Source organism: Balaenoptera acutorostrata, chromosome 14 (genome assembly GCF_949987535.1).
Source record: "Balaenoptera acutorostrata chromosome 14, mBalAcu1.1, whole genome shotgun sequence".
NCBI lineage: Eukaryota > Metazoa > Chordata > Mammalia > Artiodactyla > Balaenopteridae > Balaenoptera > Balaenoptera acutorostrata.
In genome coordinates, this window is record NC_080077.1 from 30818831 (window position 1) to 30831416 (window position 12586).

General features: G+C 38.0%; 1 long non-coding RNA gene across 1 annotated transcript in view; it reads right to left on the minus strand.

Annotated features, from left to right (window-relative positions):
- Nucleotides 1-1795: 1795 nt before the first annotated feature.
- The window catches only part of LOC130704733 (uncharacterized), a 75033-nt gene continuing 64242 nt past the window's right edge, over nt 1796-12586 (minus strand). The window contains exon 2 of the long non-coding RNA XR_009005174.1: nt 1796-3517. This is a non-coding gene — a long non-coding RNA (uncharacterized LOC130704733). The remainder of the gene's footprint in view (nt 3518-12586) is intronic.

Consider the following 12586-nt stretch of genomic DNA (forward strand, 5'->3'; position numbering starts at 1 on the left):
CAGTGTTTTAGATTTTGATAATTTTACCTATTTCAGAATTAAGGACAGTGAAGAATTTTGAAAGAGTCGAAGCTGAGTTCAAATTCTACTCGAGTCATCACTTACTAGCCTTGTGTCCTTCAAGCTTCATTTAACTTTCTGAGCCTCATCTGTAAACACTGCAGGGTTGTTTTGACAAAATAATATACACAAAGTGCCTGGCTCATAAAGGGTTCCCAGTGAGTGATATGATGATTGATGATGACGATGACAATGACGATGATGACATTACTGAGATCTCTCATTAATTAAAGGAGGAGGAGGAGAAAACCAAACTTTGGGGTAAATCTTAATAGCAGATATAACTAATACAAAATAACATCTGTGAAAATTGTAAAGGGTAACAGCAATTTAGAAATGAGATTGGTGTTTCATTAAATAAGTTTTCTAAGGGAAAAAAAAACACTTTACTCTTAAAACAAGACCCACAGACACTATAGATCTGATAAATCTATAAATATGTATATTCAGCCTTGATGTAATAAATAATTTTAAAAAGCAAGTTATGGAACTTTACAGAGATTTATTAGTTTCTTAAAATGTTTTCCCCAAAGTCTTTCATTCTGCACTACATGATTAAAAAAAACATAAAATCTCTTTTTTAATAGTTTACCATTTGAAGTAAATGGGAATAAAGCAGAGAGTTTGAAGCATTTGAAATTTACTACACAATGTAGTTTCCAGAAAGTTATTTGTCAAGTTTCGTTCTACCATGTTGTATTTGTTTCATGATTTTAAACAGTAGATACTCCAGGGAGAATCTGAGTACTGGTAAGAAAAGACACGCACATATTCTATGTGTTATGGTCCATACATAGAAATGCTTATCCTCAGAGACAATTTTAGAATAAGCAAAAAATCAGACTAAGGCAAGCAGGATAGCAAGCTCTTGTGGGAGAGCAAACTGGTGAAACTATCCGGAAAAACTGTTTTAGATTTTTGGTTATCAAAGCAAAGTTCTCCATTGTTGCAACGGGTGCCTTGTTTTGTTTATTTTGTTTAGCTCTAAGCCAAAGGTAACCTTGCCAGCAGCCAGTCGTCTCTCTATGTGTTCAACTCTTTACTCGCTTTCTAGGGGAGAAGGGCCTGGGACCAGGGAGTCACAGCTGGGAAATGGGGACCCTTTTGTGCCCCTCATTGATTCAACTCAGAATGGCTCTCCCCGAGGTTGACACTAAAAAGGACAATAGATGACCCCTTTTGTTTGTTAAACCTAATGTTCTTATTCCTATTATCTTATTTTTTTAATTTTAAAATTTTAAAATAATTATTCAAATCAAACGACATATCCCTAAAACCGGAAGTAGGGGACATTTTAATACAAACTGCAGTAGAGACATTGTACTCTAGCTCCTTCACATGGGTCTTAAGTGTTGAATAACAGCTTCCAAATAATTATTTCCTCTACCCCACGCGCTTCTCTCTCTTGGTGCACTGCCCAGGTAGGCAGCCAGTACTAAGTATCTGATAACATGCCTTGTCGGGCCATGTAGAATAATATTTTGTTCCAAGCCCTGTAATCTTTCTCCTTCACATCTAAGGCTCCACGCCCAGCACATCTTGTCTCTTGGGAAAGCCACAGAGCCTCTGTGGCCAAGGGTTATGCTATTTCTACCTCTTCCAAACCAAGATGAAGATGATGTGAAATTTCTATTTGCTTATTGCCCACTGAACATATTCACACATTCCAGAAATTTGGAAGAAAATGCAAAGATGATGTCTTCTCTGAATTAAAAGCCAAATGTCTCATCAAAGCTAAATTTTTTAACATCTTTATTGGAGTATAATTGTTTTTACAATGTTGTGTTAGTTTCTGCTGTATAACAAAGTGAATCAGCTATGTGTATATATATATTCCCATATCCACTCCCTGTTGCATCTCTCTCCCACCCTCCCTATCCCACCCCTCTAGGTGGTCACAAAGCACCCAGCTGATCTCCCTGCACTATGCGGTTGCTTCCCACTAGCTATCTATTTTACATATGGTAGTGTTTATATGTCCATGCCACTCTCTCATTTCGTCCCAGTTTACCCTTCCCCCTCCCCGTGTCCTCAAGTCCATTCTCTATGTCTGCATCTTTATTCCTGTCCTGCCCCTAGTTTCTTCAGAACCATTTTTTTTAGATTCCATATATATGTCTTAGCATACAGTATTTGTTTTTCTCTTTCTGACTTACTTCAGTCTGTGTGACAGACTCTAGGTCTAGCCACCTCACTACAAATAACTCAATTTCGTTCCTTTTTATGGCGGAGTAATATCCATTGTATATATGTGCCACATCTTCTTTATCCATTCATCTGTTGATAGACACTTAGGTTGCTTCCGTGTCCTGGCTATTGTAAATAGTGCTGCCATGAACATTGTAGTACATGTCTCTTTTTGAATTATGGTTTTCTCAGGGTATATGCCCAGTAGTGGGATTGCTGGGTCGTATGGTAGTTCCATTTTTAGTTTTTTAAGGAACCTCCATACTGTTCTCCATAGTGACTGTATCAATTTACATTTCCACCTATAGTGCAAGAGGGTTCCCTTTTCTCCACACCCTCTCCAGCATTTATTGTTTGTAGATTTTTTGATGATGGCCATTCTGACAGATGTGAGGTGATACCTCATTGTGGTTTTGATTTGCATTTCTCTAGTGATTAGTGATGTTGAGCATTCTTTCATGTGTTTGTTGGCAATCTGTATATCTTCTTTGGAGAAATGTCTGTTTAGGTCTTCCACCCATTTTTGGATTGGGTTGTTTGTTTTTTTGATATTGAGCTGCATAAGCTGCTTGTATATTTTGGAGATTAATCCTTTGTCAGTTGCTTTGTTTGCAAATATTTTCTCCCATTCTGAGGGTTGTCTTTTCATCTTGTTTTCATCATGGTTTCCTTTGCTGCGCAAAAGCTTTTAAGTTTCATTAGGTCCCATTTGTTTATTTTTGTTTTTATTTCCATTTCTCTAGGAGGTGGGGCAAAAAGGATCTTGTGATTTATGTCATAGAGTCTCAAAGCTAACTTTACTGGGTTGGTATGTTACAAGTGTTTGTAAAGACTGTATTATGGGAATTAATTTTACTCACCTCTGCTATCAAATTCAGTAGGTGTTATATTTCTTATACGGACAGATGCAGAACCTTAAATTTATTTGCATATTCTCTGCTAGGTATCTTGGTTTTACACATATATTGAATTCTCTTCTTTACATTTAGCCAGACACTCTTAGTCTTATTTTAGAGATGAAAATGGAAGTCCAGAAAAATGTTACTCATTTTAAAAATACAGTTTTGCTTGGATTCTAAGAATGATGCTTTAAATGTGATCTTTGATGATGTCTCATCCTAAAACTGCTTTTTTTGTTCTTTTTCTTCAATTGCCAGTGATTTCTCATAAGTGATACACAGGTAAAGGTCGTGTTATTTGGATAACTGAGTTCTTGAGGGAAAGGTGGGGGACGGAAAAATACTGTGTTGCTTTCTTCTTCGTAGGCTAGCTGCAGAGTGAAAAAGGAGAAGTGAAAATTACCATTAGCTTGATATGCAAATCAGTATTTGATAGTTTCATGGTTCCACCGTACAGAATTCAGGGGAAACTGAGCATCTCAAATACTGTTCCAACCAACTCAATATCTTCCCCACCTTTGTTCAACTGCTCTCTTTACGTCATTTACAAATTTATTTATAAAATTATTACTATATAAATTTATTTCCATATTCTCTTCTAGGTATCTTTATGCAGGGTATACCTCACTCTGTGACTTAGAGCAGCGGTCCCCAATATTTTTGGCACGAGGGACTGGTTTCATGGAAGACAATTTTTCCACAGATGGGGAGGATTGTTCAGGCGGTAATGCAAGCGATGGGGAGCGATGCGGGGCAGCAGATGAAGCTTCGCTCACTAGCCCACTGTTCACTTCCTGCTGTGCAGCCGGGTTCCTAACAGGCTGTGGACCTGATCGGTCCACGGCCCAGGGGTTGGGGACCCCTGACTTAGAGTAGTCTGAGACAGACCTCCCTGCAGATTACATTTGTATGAACCAAATCACATTTATTATCCTGCAGCAAATACAACTTAAAAGGACAGATTCCTCAGCACTCTGATTAAGCATTCTCTAATTTACAAACATAATAAATCAAGATGTTGGTACAATTGATTGTCTTCTGGTGCAGAGCACATGTGTTTGCTTCCATCATGCTCCAGTGTTTGAGAGATTAAGAAAAGACCAGAAGCCACTGAGAAGGCTCCTTGAGGAGCTGCCCAAGTGAAGAGAAGACAGGCAGAGAGAGAGGATGGAGTGCGTGAGCAGCTGGAGGCCTGGGGGTCAGGAGAAGAAGGAGAAGGAGTCAGGGTTAGGACTTGGATAGAGTCCTGCTGCTATTCAGAAACAGTCTCCAACACATCCATTTTATCTCAGTCGAAATTTCTGAATCTCTGAGTTTCCTAAGTCACCGGTGGATGAAATGAAGATAGATAGTAGACAAACTAGGGTGAGAAATAACCTTTAAAGTTTCTTTCAACCTAGGGGCAGGACAGGAGTAAAGATGCAGATGTAGAGAATGGACTTGAGGACACGGGGAGGGGGAAGGGTAAGCTGGGACGAAGTGAGGGAGTGGCATGGACATATAAACACTACCAAATATAAAATAGATAGCTAGTGGGAAGCAGCCGCATAGCACAGGGAGATCAGCTGGGTGCTTTGTGACCACCTAGAGGGGTGGGATAGGGAGGGTGGGAGGGAGACGCAAGAGGGAGTGGATATGGGGATATATGAATATGTATAGCTGATTCACTTTGTTATAAAGCAGAAACTAACACACCATTCATTGTAAAGCAATTATACTCCAATAAAGATGTTAAACTAAATAAATAAATAATAAAGTTTCTTTCAATTTTTGCAAATTTTAGATATCCATAATCTTTTTCTGCCCCCATTCAACTCAATAAACACCGTGTCTCCCAGATGACCTATGTAAATCACATTCATCATGCCCCCAAACATTTATATATAACAGGCCTCCAGTTTGACAGCCAGTAGTGAAGTTGACAGTAAAAGGTTGGTTTTATTTCTCTGTTCCTGATGCAAGCCTGTGTGAGGTGATGACTCCTTATCCCATCCTCCTTCAGCTTCCAGGAATGCAAGGATAGCAGAGCTGACTTCAGCACACTGACCACTGGAAGTTAGCTGTGGGGAAGTAGAGGGCTGGGAGAGGAGACAGGAAAAGCAGTGAATGGCTCTCCTGTCCCACAGTCTACACCCTAACTTTTAGGGAAAGGCCTTTGCAGTCAGTCTCCTAGGGCATTGCTTAATTCCTCTTCCCAGTTTCAATTGTTCGCGGGTCAGCAATTGACCTTCTCTGCACAAAACAGGATTGAGAAATCACCTTCTGAGAGGCAGACTGGGCAAGCCTCCATATCCATGGTCCTGTCCTGGAGCAGTGGGACACAGGGAGAGGGACAGAGAACTCAAATCACTGGCTCCAGGTCACTAAGACCATCGTGACTTCCGCATATCTTGAGTATCAGAAAGTCTGCATAGTTTTTTATTGATGGGAGGAGTTCTCAAGTTTGCCAGTAAAATAAATACAATTTTTCTACTTTCCAGTTGTCTACAGCAAAGTAAGAATTTTCCATTTCTAGGACCAAAGTATGGAAATGGCATCTGATGTAGGACTTCTTTATTTTTCTGCAACTTTTAATTCAGAAGCTCGACTTGTTTCAAACGATTTTAAGGCTAAAACAATACAGCAGTTACAGCCCTCTGACATATTGTTTGTAACCAGAAAAAATCAGCAAAGCCAGAAGCTTTCTGCTGTGAGCACTTTTGTTTCTCCTCTTTTGTTTTATTAACCTCTCCACAGCTGGTGCAGTTGAAAATGCTCTTTCATCACATACTTAGCAGAAGTTCAAGTGTAGCTGAGAATGCAGCCAAGAATCTGTCTGCTGGATTCACTGTCAGAATGTCATGTTTCACTTCTAACCTAACTCCTATCTGATACAGCTGACGGAAACAGACAAAGAAAATCTGCAACAGGAAAAGCTCTCCGTGGACCCTCTCAAACTGATTATTCCCGAGAAATTGAGGACAAGTTAAGTCTAGCAAAGTAGTAATATTTTCACATTCATATATGAATTCAGGATTCACAGGGTTTTTTGCTTGTCCACTCTTTATTGATGTAGTAAATAAATAGTCTACAAATCACAGAGCTGCTGGATTATGAAGCAATAATGCACTCTTGTCTGATACTACTTAGAATTTACAAAACAAAATAAAAATTAAAATAGAATAAAAAGTTTACCAGATTTCTTCTTTCTGCTTTATTTTAATAAAGTACTTTATATTCCTAATCTTTATCCCTAAATATCTTTCTGTAATCTAGGGAGTATTCATGATGATTGAATAATTTAGGTAAATACATTTGTTATTGCCACAAGGTGATTATATTGGCTGCTAGAATGTTTTCTATAAAATGAGATAAGTACTCAAGTTCCTTTCCTTGGAGAAAGGATACATTTTCAGCAGCATTTCCCAAACTGCATAATTCAGGTAAAAAATTGCTTCTGTTATAAGAGAAGTATTTTACATTCTTCTCTAATGTCTTTATAGTTTTTTAAATACTTCAATTTTAGTGAATTATTGAAGGGATCATCTCCCTAATCTAGGTACATATACTTCTTCTGTTGTGATATTCATAAGTACAATGATAGAAATTAAATACCTCCTAGACTTCCCTGGTGGTCCAGTTGTTAAGACTCTGCGCTTCCAATGCAAGAGGTGTGGGTTCAATCCCTGGTCAGAGAACAAAGATCCCACATGCTATGTGGCATGCCCAAAAAAAAAAAAAAAATAGTGAGAGAAATTAAATATATCCTAACACTTGAGAAATGGTGATACCAAAGTGAAGAATCATAACACTCTGGCTTATGATGCTTATCTGGTTTATTCATTCAATCAAAAGATAAATATTTGTTAAAAGCCTACTATGTGCTGGGCACTGTTCTAGGGGGTCCTGGGGATACTGTCATGAATAAGGGAGATAAATTTCCAGTGCTCTGCTTAATTTAAGTGGGAAGAGTGAGACAGAAGCTAAAAATACAAACACAATTTGTAGCAAGGAGTTCCAGGAAGAGAATTAAAATAGGAAGGTGAGAGAGAGAATGGCTGGCAAAGCTCCTTAATGTTGAGCGGTCAAAAGAGTTGCCCTCTACAAAGGAGTGCGATTACAGCTCAGTTCTTCCCCAAGATAAGAAAAAAGCAGCCACATGAGGATTGGAGAAGAAATATCTAGTTCAAAGACTTTGAGTCAGGAATCCAAAAAGTTCTGGAAGGCTGAAAAGTTTTGGGTTTTATTATAAGGGTAATGGGAAGTCCTTTGGGGCATTCTGAATAAGGGAATAACATGATTTGATTATTGTATTTAAATCATCACTCTAGAAATTAGGCAGATAGCGGAAACTAAGAGGCCCTGGGAGCAATGATGGTAGCTTAGACTAAGTGGCAGCTGATATTTGGCTGTCGCACACAGATAAAGTCATGATACAATGTGCGGTTGTTAAGATATGGAAATATTTCCCTATGGGTTGACAAGTAGCCTTTGTCCTGTGTCCCCTGAATGCTGCCACCTTCCTGTCGCAAACTTTCTATCCTCTCTCTCAGGACCTCCAAACTGCCTCATGATGGAGTAGTGGAAGAATGAAGATCTGGAATAGCAGAGAACTTACAGACTTCAGTATTCCTGCTGATGGTCCAAACTCCTGCCGTATATATTGTTAAATAGTTTGAATATAACTGCTTGTGTAGGAATGGAAACACTCATTTTACAAGTATTTGTTGAGCACCTACGAAATAATAGATAATCTCCTAGGCCCTAGGAATGCTAGCCTTAAATGAAATAACCAAAACGTTTATACTGTAAAGAAGTTGACAGATTCCGATTGTTTTAGAAATAAAGTCATCAGGACTTGCCAATGAATTTGATGTGGGGAAAAGAAAAGGAGAGAAATCCTTCCAGGTTTGTTCCTCAGGCAACTGGTAGATGATGGTACTGTTTATTTAGATGGGGAAAGTGAGAAGGACAAGGTTTAAGAAGAAAAACCGTTTCTCATGCTTCAGAGCAGACCTAAATTCACAGAACATATACGGAAAGGCCAATGGGAAATCTTTGAAAAGAACATTCGATCACTTATCCAGCTATGTTCCAATTCTTCATCTGTAAACCTGGAACACTAACATCTACCACACATACATACTTCAGAGGGTTGTGATAATGATCCAACGTGTTAAAAGATATGAAAGTTTTTATTTTCTCCAGAAAACTGTGGATCACTATCACTAAAACATCATTAAGAACTTCACACAGATTTCTGAGAATCACCATTCTTGGTTTTTCCATTCTCTCCCCAGATAGGAATGTAGGAGACAGGAGACTCCAAGGATGGGCATAGAAGAGCTGGAACGCTGGTAGGTAAGACCAGCAATTAAAAGCTCCTAAAAGTTAAGAGATGGTCTGTATATTAATTTTTACCACTTCAGGGGTGGTTTCTCAATGAATCATTTTCTTATCATAATGAAAAACTCTACAGATTTTGATCTCATTTTATATTGGATAAATAACATTCATTGCAATTAAACACTCTTATCTGATGTAGTTATAAAAATCAAGATGAGGAAAGAAAGAAGTAATGTAATTCACACGCTTCATTCATGCTTTGTACATTTTACATCTGCATCTGTAAGACATGGATCATCTATGCGCTACTTACCTTCCAGAGTTGTGGAAGGAATCAAACGAAATAGTGCATGTGAGTATGCTCTTCAAATGTTTGTTGTTACTAGACCAACAGGACATATAGTATATAGTGGAAAAACTATTTGCAGGCTACAAAGAGTTGGTTATTTGTTTTATATCTTCTTACCTCACCCCATGGAAACCACAGCATCTTGTATTTATTCCAAAGCATTTACTATCCTTCACTGGATTAAATGAATTATTATTGAAGACAGCAGATGACAAGAATATCATGTGTCTAATTTACTGTACCTAGAGGTTTAAGTTCAAAGCTTTGGCACAATTCCTAAGGTACTCTGCACCCTCCACACCAAACCAAACAGCCCTTAAAAATTTCAGTAGTTCAAATTCTCTGCCAGTATTTCTCAGCTGCTTCTTTTTCCCTCTCTTAGGAAATGAATAACATAACTTTCTGAAGCTTAAAAAAAAATTAGATAATATGGTATTGTAGTGCTTAAAAACACAAAAATTGGAGTCAGTCTACAAGGGGTTGGAAACCTAGTTATGTGACTGACCTTGGACAAATTATTTAAGCATTTTCATGCCCATGCAAGATGGGAAAATTGATAATACCCATCTCTAGGGTTGTCAAGAGGAATAAATAAGTTGTTAGATGCAAACTTCTTAGAACAGTGTTTGGCCATAGTATGAATTCAATGAATGTTAGATATTATTATGTCCTCAGAATATGACATGGCATCTACAATAGCAAAAGAGAAAAAAAAAAAGAAATTGGGGTAGAAATATCCATGTAACCATATCTTAATACTAGTGTGTAGAAAAATACTATAAAGGATCTTTTTGTCACTAAATCAATCAAGATCTAGAGCTTGATTAGAAAGCTGATGTATAAAACCCATTGATGAAACAAACATTGTGAGATGTGCACCGTGTACCAGGCACTGGGGTCACGCAGGGAGTATAAATGCAAACATATGCACACCCTTCCTCAAGTAATTCACACTGTGGTGAGAAGATCTGATTAAAAGTGAGTGAGGACATCATTTGTTGATGCCCACCTAGTTCCCTAGTTCCAAACTTCTGTATATAACAACACAATGTGAAAGGTGCTAGGACAGAGAGAAGCACAGAGTATACTGTTGTGGAATTGTGAGCAGGTTGTATAGCTGGGGGGAGCCTTCGTACAGGGCCCTGAAAAAAGGAGGGGCTTGAAACTGACTTGTGATAGCAGACAAAATAGATCAGAAAGCACTTCTAAGAAGATATGATGCTAGGTCTGAGTCCAAGGTTAAGAAGGAGCTAACTAGGTAGACAGAACTGGGCAGGAAGGGATAGGTATTTTCAGGCGCATAAAGTAGATACGTGGAAGCATGAGATAGCACGACCTAATCTGGGAATCTGTGTAATTAAATATGGCCAAAATGAAGAGTGTTTCTGGTGGCACTGAAGGAGTTGAGAATGGAGAGTTTGTCAAGGGTCAAACCTTACAGGGTGCGGTGTATGAGGCTTGGAAGTGCGACCTTGGTGCTGAAGGTAATGGTGTGGCTTTGAAGGATTTGAACAAAGGAACATCAAAATCAGATGTGTTTTCAAAATATCTGACTGACAACATCCCCATCTCACCCCCAGCATTCCTATTCCTTTGTCCTCCATGGCGCTTATCACCACCTGACATATTATTTGATTTGTGGGTTGTCAGTCTCCCCCTGCCATAATGTAAGCTCCATAAGGACAGATAGATAAGTTCCTGTCTTGCCTTAAACATTCATTAAATAAATAGCAGATGGAGCAAACTTCATACAACTTCTCACTTTCAGACTCATGCATTTATTTGGTTGCCTTTTCTTCGAGAACCTCTTTTGGTGGAGTAGCCAACATCCTATAAAAATGAGGATTAAAAAATTTAATAAAGATTCTCCTTGTGCTTCCTTTCAGTTGGCATGAAGGAAAGCCACTTAAACACTAGTGATCCATTTTGACTTCTTTTTCAATTAAAGAGGCTTAGCATCTAGAATTATGCAAAATAGATGTCCAAGTCCAAGTGCTTTTATAAACAGGTAGAAATAGCACAATAAAATAGCTTTATTTGACAACATTTTATTTACCACCCAAAAATAATACTTATGAAAGCTTATCTTTTCTATGAATATTTTTTTAGTTTAGTGAGTTCAGGAAGAAATGTAACACAATGAATACTAAATTAGTACATCTTACAATAAGAGTGTTTTAGTGGTCTATAACTTTAATTCCTTAAATTTATATTAAACTCTTTAAAACAGATGAATATTTGCATATTCAAATAATTAGTTAATTATACTTAGTAAAGTGTTAACCTGGGCAATTCAGGGGGTCCAACCAAAACCCACCAAGTTTTCCAGAATTAGGCATGCTCTCACTTGTTTCATCAATGTTTTCTTGCCAGTTGGGAAACAATTAGTTGGGTTTCACTGTGTATCATGGGTCCGAGCTGCATTGGGACCTTTATTTACTTCCTGCCTGTGATCACCACTCTTATCTCCTGACTCATTTTGAGTTGGAAAGTTCCATGCTTGATTCTGTCAACCCACATCCTGCTGTCTAAAAACACAGGATGTAGTTTTCTCTTGCCGTCTCAGAGCATTTTATTCTGCTCATGTCTCTCACTCTTTGATGGCTTCCAAGACCCTCTCTTTGGTTGTATCCTTTGAAAGAATACATCTGGGCCCTCCCTGACCAGCCACGTTGACTGATCCTGGTGTCCATTGTACCTGTACCTACTAGGTTTCATTTTCCCAAGTCAAAATTTGGTAAACCACAGTGAGCTGTTCTCCATCATCAGTTCAAAGCAATCCCCTATTAGTTATTGCTGTCATTGGCTTAATATTTAGGGAGGTACATGGGCTTCTATTCCTTGGGAAATATCTTGGCTGGAATGTGATCTTCAGAGTTTAAAATTCAATCCATTGTTTACTGTGACTCAGAAGCAATTACTATTCCCATCCAAAAGAAAACCCTTCTGAAATAACTATCCTTTAAAAAAAAAAAAAATTTAGGAAAAGTTGTTATTTTTAAAAGCCAAACATTTAAACATTATTACTGAAGGACTTTAAAACATATTATATGTCTTAAATGTTGAATGAGATAATTAAGTGCTTAAATTCCATCCTGCAAACTAAAAATGATGAAAGAAAAAAAAAAGAAAAAGAAGAGAAAAGAGAAAAAGGAAAAGATTAGGGTTAAGAGTAGAATTCCAAAAAATAAATGAAGAGTGCTTTGTATCTTAAATGATATTAAATGGCCGTGCTGATGTCACCTTTTGAAATGTCAGGAACTGTGAAAAGTCTGACACGTTTACTTGTAAGTTAACGGGTTAGTGGGTCACAGTTTTGCATATGCTGTCAGAAGACATGAGACTCCTGGGTCAAAGACAAAAGACTTCATTACTCAGAGCACAGCAAGTAGCATGAATCTCATGTTCATGTTAGTTCACCTTTTGCCCTAAGTCCCATGGGAGTGATGTAGGTGGGTCTAGGTGGGTGCTGCATGCATAGTAAGCGTGTATCACAACTGAGGAATTCTAAGCTTAGGAAAACCCCAGAATTATAAGGAGTTGCTAACAAATCTACCCAACCTTTTCTAGAGGGAGCTCTTATCTTTATTATCCTAGTTAGAAAACAAATCTGCCCTCTATTCCAAAAGGATGTCTCTTTGTTCATGGCAAATTGCCTTGAAAAGATAGTATGGAACAAAAGCTGTCACAAGACTTGTAGAAATGCCATGGAGAGCTGACCTGAACAATATCCATCCCTTAATGTAGTCTTTAAAAATATAAACAT